The sequence below is a fragment of the Boleophthalmus pectinirostris genome, unplaced genomic scaffold (genome assembly GCF_026225935.1).
Source record: "Boleophthalmus pectinirostris isolate CB_2022bp ecotype Guang Dong unplaced genomic scaffold, ASM2622593v1 HiC_scaffold_8, whole genome shotgun sequence".
Taxonomy (NCBI): Eukaryota; Metazoa; Chordata; class Actinopteri; order Gobiiformes; family Gobiidae; genus Boleophthalmus; species Boleophthalmus pectinirostris.
This window is the reverse complement of record NW_026571515.1, coordinates 11,782,904-11,795,300: the sequence shown is the minus strand read 5'-3', so window position 1 is coordinate 11,795,300 and position 12,397 is coordinate 11,782,904. Positions and strand designations below refer to the sequence as shown.

The following is a 12,397-nucleotide window of genomic DNA, read 5'->3' as shown; positions in this document are numbered from 1 at the left end:
CTCTCCCCCTCTCCATTTCTCTCTCTTTCTTTCAAAAGTCTCTCTTCCTCTCTCTCCCTCTCTCATTTCAGTAGTCTCTTTCGCTCTCTCTCCCTTTCAATAGTCTCTCTTTTCCTCCCCTCCTCCTCTCTTCTCTCTCTCCTTCTCTCTCTCTTTCTCTCCTCCTTTTTTCTCTTTCTCTCTCCCTCTCTTTCTCTCTCTCTTTCTCTCTCTCTCTTTCTCTCTCCCTCTCTTTCTCTCCCTCTTTTTCCCTCTCTCTTTCTCTCTCCCTCTCTTTCTTTCTCCCTCTCTCTTCTCTCCTCTCTCTTTCTCTCTCCCTCTCTTTCTCTCTCTCTCTCTCTCTCTCTCTCCCTCTCTTCTTCTCTCTTTCCTCTCTCTCTCCTCTTTTCTCTCTCTCTCTCTTTCTCTCCCTCTTTGTCTCTCTCTCTTTCTCTCTCCCTCTCTCTTTCTCTCCCTCTTTTTCTCTCTCTCTCTTTCTCTCTCCCTCTCTTTCTTTCTCCCTCTCTCTTCTCTCCCTCTCTTTCTCTCTCCCTCTCTTTCTCTCCTCTCTTTTTCTCTCCCTCTCTTCTCTCTCCCTCTCTTTCTCTCCCTCTTTTTCTCTCCCTCTCTTTCTCTCCCTCTTTTTTTCTCTTCCTCTGTCTCCCTCTCTCCCTCTTTTTCTCTCTCCCTCTCTTTTCCTCTCTCTCTCTTTCTCTCTCTTTCTCTCTCTCTCTCTTTTTCTCTCTCTCTTTCTCTGTCCCTCTCTTTTTCTCCTCTCTTCTCTCTCTCCTTTTCTCTCTCTCTCTCCCTCTTTTTCTATCTTTCTCCCTCTCTTTCTCTCTTTCTTTCCCTTTCTCTCTCCCTTTCAGTTGTCTGTCTTTTCCTCCTCTCCTCCTCTTATCTTTCTCTCTCACTTTCTCTCTCTCTCTCCCTATCTCTTTCAATATTCCCACCTCCCTCTCCCTTTCTCTCTCTCTTCTTCTCTCCCTTTCAATAGGCCCTTTCTCTCTCTCTTTCTCTCTTTTACTCTTTCTCTTTCTCTCTGTACAATTTTAATGGACCAAAATCCATGAATCACTTTACCAAAAAAAACCGCTCGGATATTGGGATCAAGTCGTAAAACGTTAAAACGATCATCATTTGTATTTGCTCCATTATAACGTCTGCGTCTGTGTGATTCAGCGGGCAGCGGCGAAATGATCTGCAAACCAAACGCCATTAACCTCACGGACGATAAAATACCCCGTGATCAGTGAACGCACCACTGAACCTGCTGCCTCCACCGGCGCCAGATTTATGGCTAATGCTTCATATATTCTAATGACTGGATGGGTTTTATGCGCCGGGAAATTATCTGTGATTTGTTCGCTTTTAACTTATACTTTTGTTTTCTCTTACATCATTTAAAAACAAAAGGAGAAAGTCAGCGTTCAGTTAGTTAATAAGATCACGTGAACACCTGCTCTTAATAGACGCATCAAGAATCACGACCGCTTTTGTTTCTGGTTCTGATATTGTTATATTTTAGTTTTGGGATTCGGACATTGTAATTGTGTGGTTGTTGGATCCTAACAGCGGAAAACGGCTCGAGAAATGTGTTTGCGAACTCCATAAATGCAAAAGGGAATCAGATCTGTGTGACTGCAAACCTCTGTTCAAACTGTTTCCCTTCCCAACGGAATTGAAAAATAGTGCAAGGCGAAGACGATGGGCAGGATTGATCCACGAGAAGAGAAGGACGAAAAAGGAAACCTTTGACTGCCTAAATCATCCCGAGTTTGCAGCGACCATTTTGTATGTGTTTCTGGAGTTCGAAAACCAATTTCTCGAGCCGTTTTCCGCTGTTAGGATCCAACAACCACATAATTACAATGTCTGAATCCCAAAACTAAAATATGACAATATCAGAACCAGAAACAAAAGTGATATGGTTCAAAAGACTAGAAAAGATCTGATTTGTCAATAGACGCATCCCACTGGGAAAAAAAACATGGAGGTTTGATGTTCACTTTTTCAGAAAACCCTTCCCAGTATGAATTGCACGATGACCGAAAGTCCGAGATTCTTGAGATTCTTGTGTGTAAGGGACTGGTAGTTAAAAGTAGAGGGAAAAGTCAATTAAAAACCCTAAAATGTTTCCATGTGTTTGAAAAGGCCCATTGTTATACGCTGAATTGAACAAATATATACTTTTTTAAAAAAATGTTTATTTATGGGCGACAGTAGCTCAGTAGACCTTTTTCACGATGGCTGGAAGTGCCGTGATGTAGGTAAACGTCACTTACATTAATGCTTTTCTATGGCAAAATATCTGAGGAAATGTCTGGCGTATTTTCTACCAGCTTCATAAATCTGCCCCATCACCAAATCTTCATCCAACAAAGAACATATTCTGTCTATGAAGAATTTATCCACTAGCCAGGCTGGTGCCACCTTTTGCAAGTGCGAGTTCGGGCAATCAGCGAAGAGCCATGCACTCTGTTTTGTCAACGATTCAGAGATCGAGGATTTAAAGCCACAACAAAGAGAATGTTTGGTGAATTTTATCAAGGAGAAAGACGTTATTGCCCTTCTTCCTACAGGATTTGGGAAAAGCTTAATATACCAGTTAGCCCTGTTAGCGGCGCTTTACATACGTCACGGCCAAATATCAGCGATTGCTTAAATGAAAAAAATAACTACCTCCCTACCGTCGAGCGAACGGATTCTAGCGTTGCGAGGTCAGATGGTTTCAACGAAGTGAACCAGGACAAGTTACAGTAAAAACAACAGAATAGAGAACAACAGACTGTTAACGTCACAAATGAACAGTTCTTCAGATAAACTATAACATAAACAACAGAACAGAACAAGTTTACCAAACTCTCCATCTCACTCCAAATCACTAAATCCACTGAATTCTTCATCCTCGGTGTCACTTCTGAGCAACTCCAGAGGTAAACAGAGCACATCTTCCCCTTCTGTGTCGCTGTCGTCAGACTCAGCATCAGTTCCAGTTAGAATTATTCTGGCCTTTCTGAATCCCGACAGGATGGTTTCAGTGTCACTGAAGTCCAGGCTTTGTCGATCCATCCAGTGACTTCCAGGAAAGTTTCACGGTGCATCCTCCCGGTATCACAAGTTTCTCGCTCACTCCAGACTTTCTTTCTGTTGCTTGATTACAATTTTCGTGTGAATATTTCACTACTTGCAGCTTGTAATCTGCAATATATGATTTTCTATTTTGGGGGCATTTGTGTTCAGTCTTCCCAGTCGTCTTTGTAAGTTTGTTTGCATTTTAAATTTTCAGTGGTACAGAAGTAATGGTTCGATCGACTGACATGATACAGACAGGGCAGAGGCTCTTTCTGCAGGAGACATGCGCAGTAGAGTGAAGTGACAGTGGTGCGGGAGTAATAGGAGCAGCAGATACTGACACACAAGCTTAGAGCGCCCCCTCAAGGCTTCAGTGTGAACATTTTAACATATAAGTATAAGGAGTATAAGTTGCAGGAAACACACAAACCATGAAAAAAGTGCATCATAAAGACAGCACAGTTTCCTGAATCAGCAGCATTATTCCGCACCGTTATCAGTATCAGTGCATCCGTAGTCCAAATTATACCATTATAATTTCTATATATCTGTATCAGGCGAGCCAAACACCATCAACCAGTCAACCAGTGAACGCACCACTAAATCTGCAGCTTCCATCGATAGCCGGGTTTATGGCTAATACTTAATATATTCTAATGCCTGGCTGGGTTTTATGTGCGAGAAAATGATCTATAGTTTGTTCACATTCAACACGACGGCTGCTCCAGGCTGTGGGCGGCTTTCACTGCAAATGAGCTCCGAGTCCGAGCACAGAGCACCTGACGCCCCAGTGAAAACAAATGATTCTCAGTATTTGGTTTATTAAAGGTCCCATATTAGGCCATTTTCTGATCTCTGTTTTAATGTCGTTTCTTCATCACAAACTTACTTGGAGTTGTGTTTTGTTTCAGTCGCTCATGTTCATCACACAAACCCTGCATATTTCGTTCTTCTCTCGAACAGAAAACACTTTGTTCCACCTTGTGACGTCATGTGGCAATACAGGAAGTGCTCCACTAAGTTTTTAAACTCTACACACTTTCACTAGAGTCATTTGGATCATTTCAGCTCTGGAATTGCCAACCTCTGCAGAACTAAAGGTAAAAAAGAAGCTGTTAACTTGAAAACTACCCCCACCATGACATCACAAGAAATGTAGACAGACTGGGTTTTAACGTTCTGGAATTTTAAGGGTCAGGACTAAATTAAGACTAAAACAGGACTCCACCAGGACTAATCTCGGACCCAAGCCCATGGAGCAGGGTGTCCACAAAGCGCGATCGACGCCTGCACTTACCTCTGTGCGGCGCCGAGCTCTGCGCAGGTCCTGTGCCGGTCTACACGGACGCACCTCTGGACCTGTCCCGACAGTGAGTCCTGGTTCACTTCAGGTTTAGTCTTTGTACAGTCCTGGAATCAGTCCTAGGATAGTCCTGGTTTAGTCCTGGTTCAGTCCTGGGTTAGTCCTGGGTTAGTCCTGGTTCAGTCCTGGTTTAGTCCTGGTTCAGTCCTGGTTTAGTCCTGGTTCAGTCCTGGTTTAGTCCTGGTTCAGTTCTGGTTCAGTCCTGGTTTAGTCCTGGTTCAGTCCTGGTTCAGTCCTGGTTTAGTCCTGGTTCAGTCCTGGTTTAGTCCTGGTTCAGTCCTGGTTTAGTCCTGGTTCAGTCCTGATTCAGTCCTGGTTTAGTCCTGGTTCAGTCCTGGTTTAGTCCTGGTTCAGTCCTGGTTGGCCTGGGTTAGTCCTGGTTCAGTCCTGGTTTAGTCCTGGTTTAGTCCTGATTCAGTCCTGATTCAGTCCTGGTTCAGTCCTGGTTCAGTCCTGGTTTAGTCCTGGTTCAGTCCTGGTTTAGTCCTGGTTCAGTTCTGATTCAGTCCTGGTTCAGTCCTGGTTTAGTCCTGGTTCAGTCCTGGTTTAGTCGTGGTTTAGTCCTGGTTCAGTCCTGGTTTAGTCCTGGTTCAGTCCTGGTTCAGTCGTGGTTTAGTCCTGGTTCAGTCCTGGTTTAGTCCTGGTTCAGTCATGGTTTAGTCCTGGTTTAGTCCTGATTCAGTCCTGATTCAGTCCTGGTTCAGTCCTGGTTTAGTCCTGGTTCAGTCCTGGTTTAGTCCTGGTTTAGTCCTGGTTTAGTCCTGATTCAGTCCTGGTTCAGTCCTGGTTTAGTCCTGGTTCAGTCCTGGTTCAGTCCTGGTTTAGTCCTGGTTCAGTCCTGGTTTAGTCCTGGTTCAGTCCTGGGTTAGTCCTGGTTTAGTCCTGGGTTAGGCCTGGGTTAGTCCTGGTTCAGTCCTGGTTTAGTCCTGGTTTAGTCCTGATTCAGTCCTGATTCAGTCCTGGTTCAGTCCTGGTTCAGTCCTGGTTTAGTCCTGGTTCAGTCCTGGTTTAGTCCTGGTTCAGTCCTGGTTTAGTCCTGGTTCAGTTTTGATTCAGTCCTGGTTTAGTCCTGGTTCAGTCCTGGTTCAGTCCTGGTTCAGTCCTGGTTTAGTCCTGGGTTAGTCCTGGTTTAGTCTTGTTTTAGTCCTGGTTTAGTCCTGGGTTAGTCCTGGTTTAGTAGTAATAACTTTGGACCACTGCAAATATTATTATAATTTTTTTCTGCTACAAATTATTTTTTTAAGAAAGTAAATATCAGGTAGGAAACATTTTATTATTAGAGAATTCGGAAGTGCGCGTTAGTATTCTAGTTGTTGAAGTTTTGAATGCATACGGTAAGTGAGGAATAACTTTGGACCACTGCAAACTTTTTTCTTTTTTTTTTTAGAAAATCAGGTAGAGAGCATTTTATTGTCTATTTATTGTAGAATCAGGAAGTGTGCGTTATCATGCTAGTTGTTTTTAGCTTTACCATCATGGAAAAACTGAACGGAGTGAATATTTGGATGTTTTGAATGCTCACAGAGGGTAAATTTTTTATTTTTTTTATTTTTTTTCAAGAAAATAATAAGCAGGTACAGCGCCTTTAACTAACAATAATAAAATCATATCTACAATGTCCACTTATTTCATCCTTCATCCTTATTAGGACACAGGGACAAACCTATTACAAAACTGCAATACAGGCACTATCTGTGAGCGTGTCTTGCTGATGGTGTTTTGATGAATCGCTCAATATCAGGCCAAAGCAAAAGTACCTGGAGCAGGACACATCATATTCATCTTTTTAACCTTGCAAAAACAACACTGCCTTTCACATGAACAGTGTTTGGTTGGTGGATTATTTAGGACGTTTTCAAACAGAACTCTTACGTTTGTTACTGTGTTTAATTTGCTTTGGATTGCTGCATGCTCAAGGACTTAATTTTATCTTGTGCACTGTAATTTTGTTATCTTGCGTTTATTCAATTACAGACATTTTTTTTTAATTGCTGGAGAGATTCGTATGTGAATGTGTGGGACGCCTCTCTGCAGATCTGACCTGTAAATTGGCCTGGTGATCTCACTTTTTTGACTAAAGTCTAAAATGTACAGGTATATTGCAGCTTTTACACACAAACTCTGCAGATTTAGGTGCTTCTCTCAAACAGAAAACACTCTGTTCAACTTTGTGATGTCATGTGGTGATACAGGAGGTGCTCCACTGTGTTTTTAAACTCCATACCAGAGTCCTGCACCGGGTTGGGTACCCGTAAATATTTGCTGAAACAGGCGTTTTTTAACGTTCTGGAATTTTATGGGCAGGTATGTGGGCTTTGATTACACATGGGCGGGACAAGTGAATCAAATGAACGATGAACGGGAGAAAAAAAGGACGTCCATTGCCCTGGAAACAACTTTCTGGTCTTTTCCTGGGACGATGGCAGACCAGGCTACGAGAGAGACTTTAGTGTTTTTATTACATAAAAATCATCAGTGGAGGTGATCAGATCACCAGCTGCACTCCTGGTTACGTCCTGGTTTAGTTCTGGGTTAGCACTGGTTTAGTCATGGTTTAGACCTGGTCCAGTCCTGGTGTAATCCTGGCGATCAACACAGCTGTTGCGGCGTATATATTTATGCTAATGACACTGGTTTAGTCCTGGTTCAGTCATGGTTAAGTCCTGGTTTAGACCTGGTTCAGTCCTGGTTAAGTCCTGGTTAAATCCTGGTTCAGTCCTGGTTAAGTCCTGGTTAAATCCTGGTTTAGTCCTGGTTCAGTCCTTGTTTGGGCGGATGCAGGGTCTCCAAAAATGGACCCATGCCGGACTCTGCTCTACACACTTTCACTAAACTCATTTGGATGATTTCAGGTCTGGAATTACCATTCTCTACAGAACAAGCAATAAAAGTTAGCTGTGAACACAACCACTTTGTGACATCACAAGGTGGAACAGAGCATTTTCAGCTTTGGAGATGTAAACAGACGCAGGTGAATGAAACAAAACACAACTCCAGGTATGTTTTTGAGGAGGTAACAACATTCTAACATGGCCAAAATCTCACAAGAGTCGATTTTACATAATAAAAAACCTTCAAACCAAAACCTGCAGTTATCTATAGGTGCCCATTCTTTGTTGTGATGTTGTTTACGGCAACATCTGCTCCCACTGGGCACCGCAGTTTTCTGTGGCAAACTTGTTTCTTTTATTAAGTTGTTTTAGATCAACATTGAGATTTAAAATGTCCAAATTATGAGCACAACACAAGCACAACTGCCATCGCTAAGACTGTGAAACCGTTCTGAGATTCACAATTCAGTGTTTCAAACCAGATGAATGTAGTAACAAAGTACACAAAAACTGAATTCCTGCCTCGCTCAGTGCCACACTCGTAACACTGCAGCTGGGTTTGTAGACTCCAAAACTGTAAATAAATTTTCATTCTTACAACGACTGCCAAAAGCCCTCTTTGTTTGATTGCTCTTTCGTAATATATGTTAATTATTTCATAGCTTTGGAGAGGGCTTCAGGTGATCCTGCGCACCTGCCGCTCTACACGCTGAAAAGGTTCTGGGAACTTTCAGTCTTTTCTGGTACCATCTGTCAACAACAAGTTTGGGAGGGAGGCTGCAGGAGTCATTTAAGGTGTGTGTGGAGAGGAGTCATCAGGGAGTAATCAGAGTCAAGTGAAGGAGCGAGGGCTTTAAAGGGCCCATTATTACTCCATGTTATGATCTATAATGTTTCCTCATGAAAAACATACTGGAGTTGTGTTTTGTTTCATTCACTCATGTTTAACACACTTTGTAATACAGGAAGTCCTTCATTGTGTTTTTGAACTCCATACACCTTCACCAGAATAATTTTGATAATTTCAGCCTCAAAATTGCCAATTTCTACTGAACTAAATGTTTTAAGACCAATGACATGGTGGCGATCGGAGCCAGAGTGGATGGAGCCCTAACCCTAACCCATGTTCACTTCCTATTTGGAACGTGGCAGCTCTAAGGCAACGTTCAGACTGCAGCCTGAAGTGACCCAAATCCGTTTTTTTCACCCCTATGTGGCCATATCAGCTTGTCAATCCTGGTCCTGTCAGATCTCAGAAGCTCAGCAAGGCCGGGCCTGGTTAGTGCTTGGATGGGAGACACTGGGAAAATCAGGTGCCACAGTGGGGCACCAATCTTAAAAAAACTGTTGTTGTGTCCATAGGCCAGACACTTCACCCTCATTGCTTAGTATGAATGTGGTGTGTGTGTCCAAAGCGCTATATAAAACTGGTGCATTATTATCATTATCATTATCATTATGTGACCTGTATCTGATCTTTTAATGACTGATGTCATTAAAAGACACAGATCCGATTTTTTCAAATGTGACCCAGGCCACTTGGATATGTGCTCCTAAAACCGATAAATATCTGATCTTTTGACATGCGACTTCAGTCTGAATCCCACCTACACGTCATCAACGAGCAGATTGACGAAGGTGTGTTTCCTCCTGCGAGAATAGTATAAGTAGACACTCACAAATGTACACAAACGTTCTTCTCGTCATACGAAAATTGTGTCTGAACTCCATGTCAGTGAAGCAGCAAAACACATCGCAATCCCATCACTCTTGGCTGCGACTCTGCACCCGCACAATCCTTTCTACGGACGTTGCTGCCACTGTCCCACAAAACGCCACGGCCAAAAACCTCGTCCTTCTCCTTCTCTGTCTGCTTCTTGAAACAAATAAGGTGTACATGTTCTGACTCCGGTACGAGAGCAACTTTAAAATCTCCAGGTCCATGTTTAGGCGACTTCCATAAACACTCGCTTTTCCTCGCTCGCTGTGTGTGACGTTGTCGTGTCCTCCGGTGCGCATGCGGGACGCTTTTGGGGCGTTTAAAATTCACACTGGAGATCACATACAAGTCGCGTTTAATTGGAAATGTGAACGACCTCGCAAAAAAATCTGATTTCACAGACAAAATCCAAATTGAGCATTAAGCCCTGCAGTCTGAACGTAGCCTGAGTCACTCCCCCTTCAGAGCACTGTCACAACACAATCCGCGAAACTACTGCACATCGCATCAGGTTTGTGAAGTTGTAGTGTATTGTTTTGCATCATCCTTGCGTAGATTTATGGAAAACTGTCGTGTGGGTGCGTGGGTGACTTGTCTTGCGGGCTGAATTTTGTGAGGAGGATTTTAATCTGTCCTGGAAGAGATCACAAAATTACTCAAACATGCATGGATAACAAATAAAACCTTGTAACAGACGTTTTTGATGAGGAAACGTTATAACATGGTAGAACGCTCCAAAAAGTCGAATTTGCATAAACACAGAGGACTTTCCTGGACTGTACTTTTCATTGGTAATACAAATCTATCATATATTATAGCACTGTCAAAGCTAGTTTTATTAGTATGGCACCTTTAATATCTCAACCATGAATCTTTATGTGTATTCATAGAAGTGCCAGATGTGAACATGGAGATTTATTTCGACATAAAATGCGTGAACAGAAAAGCGCCCCAGCTGCAAACTCTCAGAATGACTAGATAAGCAGGCCCGTGGAGGAGGAAAATGACTCCATTCACACAGCTCGTGGAATCAGGTGTTAGCTCCAGTCTCACACGATCTTCAATACGCTTTTTGCTTCACGTTTAGATGAAAAAAATAAAAAAATATCTGATGAAATACATAAATAGGACTCTGGCATTTCAAACTGTTTTACAAGCTCTTACTCAAAGGTGCACTACGGAACTGAGGTGTTCGTCTGCATGTAAATGTATTGCATTGTCTAGAATGTTCCACAGTACAGATTAAGCCTAAAACAACAAGGGAGAGAAGCAGCTTACAGCACTACAATCCATGTATCCTTCGTTTATTTGTTTTTTCAAAATAAAAGCAAAAATAGAACAGTTTTCTTCATTATTTGTCTCCAAAACCAAAATGATAAAACGGATAACGATTAGTTTTTTTTTTGTTTTCGCTTTTGTTTTTCAAATGGATAATGGAAAAAGCAGATAATGGCCATTTCATGTTTCATCCAATTTTGACCCTTACGGACTGAACCAGGACTAAACCAGGACTAAACCAGGACTGAACGTCAGGACGAGCCCAGAGGTGCGCCCGTGTAGACCGTTGGGTGACCGCAGGGGAAAGGACCGGCGAAGAGCTCCATGCCTCACGGGGCTCTCTCAAGTCCAAGATTAGTCCTGGTTTAGCCCTGGTTTAGACTTGGTTTAGTTCTGGTTCAGCCCTGGTTCAGTTCTGGTTTAGTCCTGGTTCACCCACGATTTCTGACGAACCCCCCACCAGAAAAGTTACACAACCCACCTTTAAGCTAAGAAGCAAAGTCTCCAATTTTGCATTTTTGGTTCTATTTTTGCCTCGCGCCCTGAAGCTCGTGTATTTCATTTAGTGCATTATCATTTAGTGTGCGGAGGGAATACCGCCTACCCTGACACGTGGTTGAATAAAATGCCCCGCAGATGGCAATGGGCCTGTATGTGCAAACGCTGAAATTGAAAGTGCTTTTATGAGCTAAACACAAAAGCTGCTAATGCTACACTTGGAGAAGCTCTCTGGTCTATAAAAACACGAGGAGGTACTTCATGGAGAATAACTTGCAGTCAGAGAGAGGTGTTTGCAGCTCCAGAGTGGGAGTTAATAAAAGGATAATGCGTCTTATACAGTGCTTTCAAGATACGCATAGTTACTTTATAGTTCTGTGCATTCACTTCCAATAGAATAATTTTATTTATGTAAGGTTTTATACAAGACAACAGCAGTCAGGAGAAGGTTGGGAGTGAGCGACTTAGCTGAAGACTTGGTATTTACCGTATTTTACAGGCTATTATGCACTCTGGATTATAAGGCGCACTGTCATTAAATGGTCTATATTCGAACTTTCTTCACAAACAAACCACACCGGACTTAAACGAAACACAACAGCTGGATGGATCAGTGGGACTTTGTTTGGCGCGTTCACGGTGACTCTTTGTTCAGTTGTGGCGTGTAGGGAGGGCGCTGTCTGGGACCGCTGGATTGTCGGCGTGTTCGCAGTGACTCAGTTGTGTCTAGAAGTGGCACATTGCACTCACTTTTTCGGTTCGTTCCTCCGTTCCGTTCCTCGTCGGCGTGGAGTGATGAGTGTGGCTGCGGGTGTTTTTCGTTGCGCGGTCGCTGTCTGCTCCGTGCGTGTTTGCGTGCGCTGCAGGTGGTGCGGCTTTGTAGTTTACTGAAGTTCGTGCTGGGACACCCGAGTGGATTCGTGTATAGAGCGCTCTGGATTGCGGGGTACGTGCTCGTTTTTTTATGGGGTTGGAGGAAAATACGGTATATATAAAAAGATTAAAGAAAGATTAAAGGTTGTATGGAGGATTTTTTTTTGTTTCAAACTGTCAGTGAAAGATTAAAATACCATTACAGAGACACAGCAGCTTTGTAATTATGATGAAAAAAAAAAAAAAAAGAATGAAAATCTATCAACTGTGGACATAGTGAGGCCAGATAAACATCAGCCAATAGAAAACGAGGCTCCCTCATTTTCTATTGGCTGTTAGGTTGTCAATCAAACTCCCTAGTATAACTGACTCGTAGGAGCGCGGGGATTACGTGGTTTACACAGCGGTTCTTAGAGGCTTTTTCGAACAGTTTGTCGTGACGGCGGACGAGAATCCACGACCGGTTCGCCGCAAAAGAAAGTCAGTTTTTGAGGTCGCTGAAAGACGAAGAGAAGGAGAAAAGGAGCAAAGCCAAACTGAGGTGATTCTTGGAGATCTCGTCCAGCGATGGCACGACCGAAGCAGACGAAGGGTCTAAAAACTGATGCGTCGGTCGCTGAATTACTTCTAGACAGGTCACTTCAACAGTAATTCTGAATGCGCACAAGGACTGTCGCTGTATTTCTCTTCCCTTAAAAAAATCCTCTATACAACCTTTAACGTCATGATTCCTAACACCTATTATGCAAAATCGACGTTTCAGTTCGTTGTTCCCTCTTC

At 42.9% G+C, this 12,397-nt stretch overlaps 1 protein-coding gene across 2 annotated transcripts in view; it reads right to left on the bottom strand.

Moving 5' to 3' along the window:
* The window catches only part of oprl1 (opiate receptor-like 1), a 187,641-nt gene that overhangs the window by 40,423 nt on the left and 134,821 nt on the right, over positions 1-12,397 (bottom strand). The gene's annotated exons all lie outside the window — the stretch shown is intronic.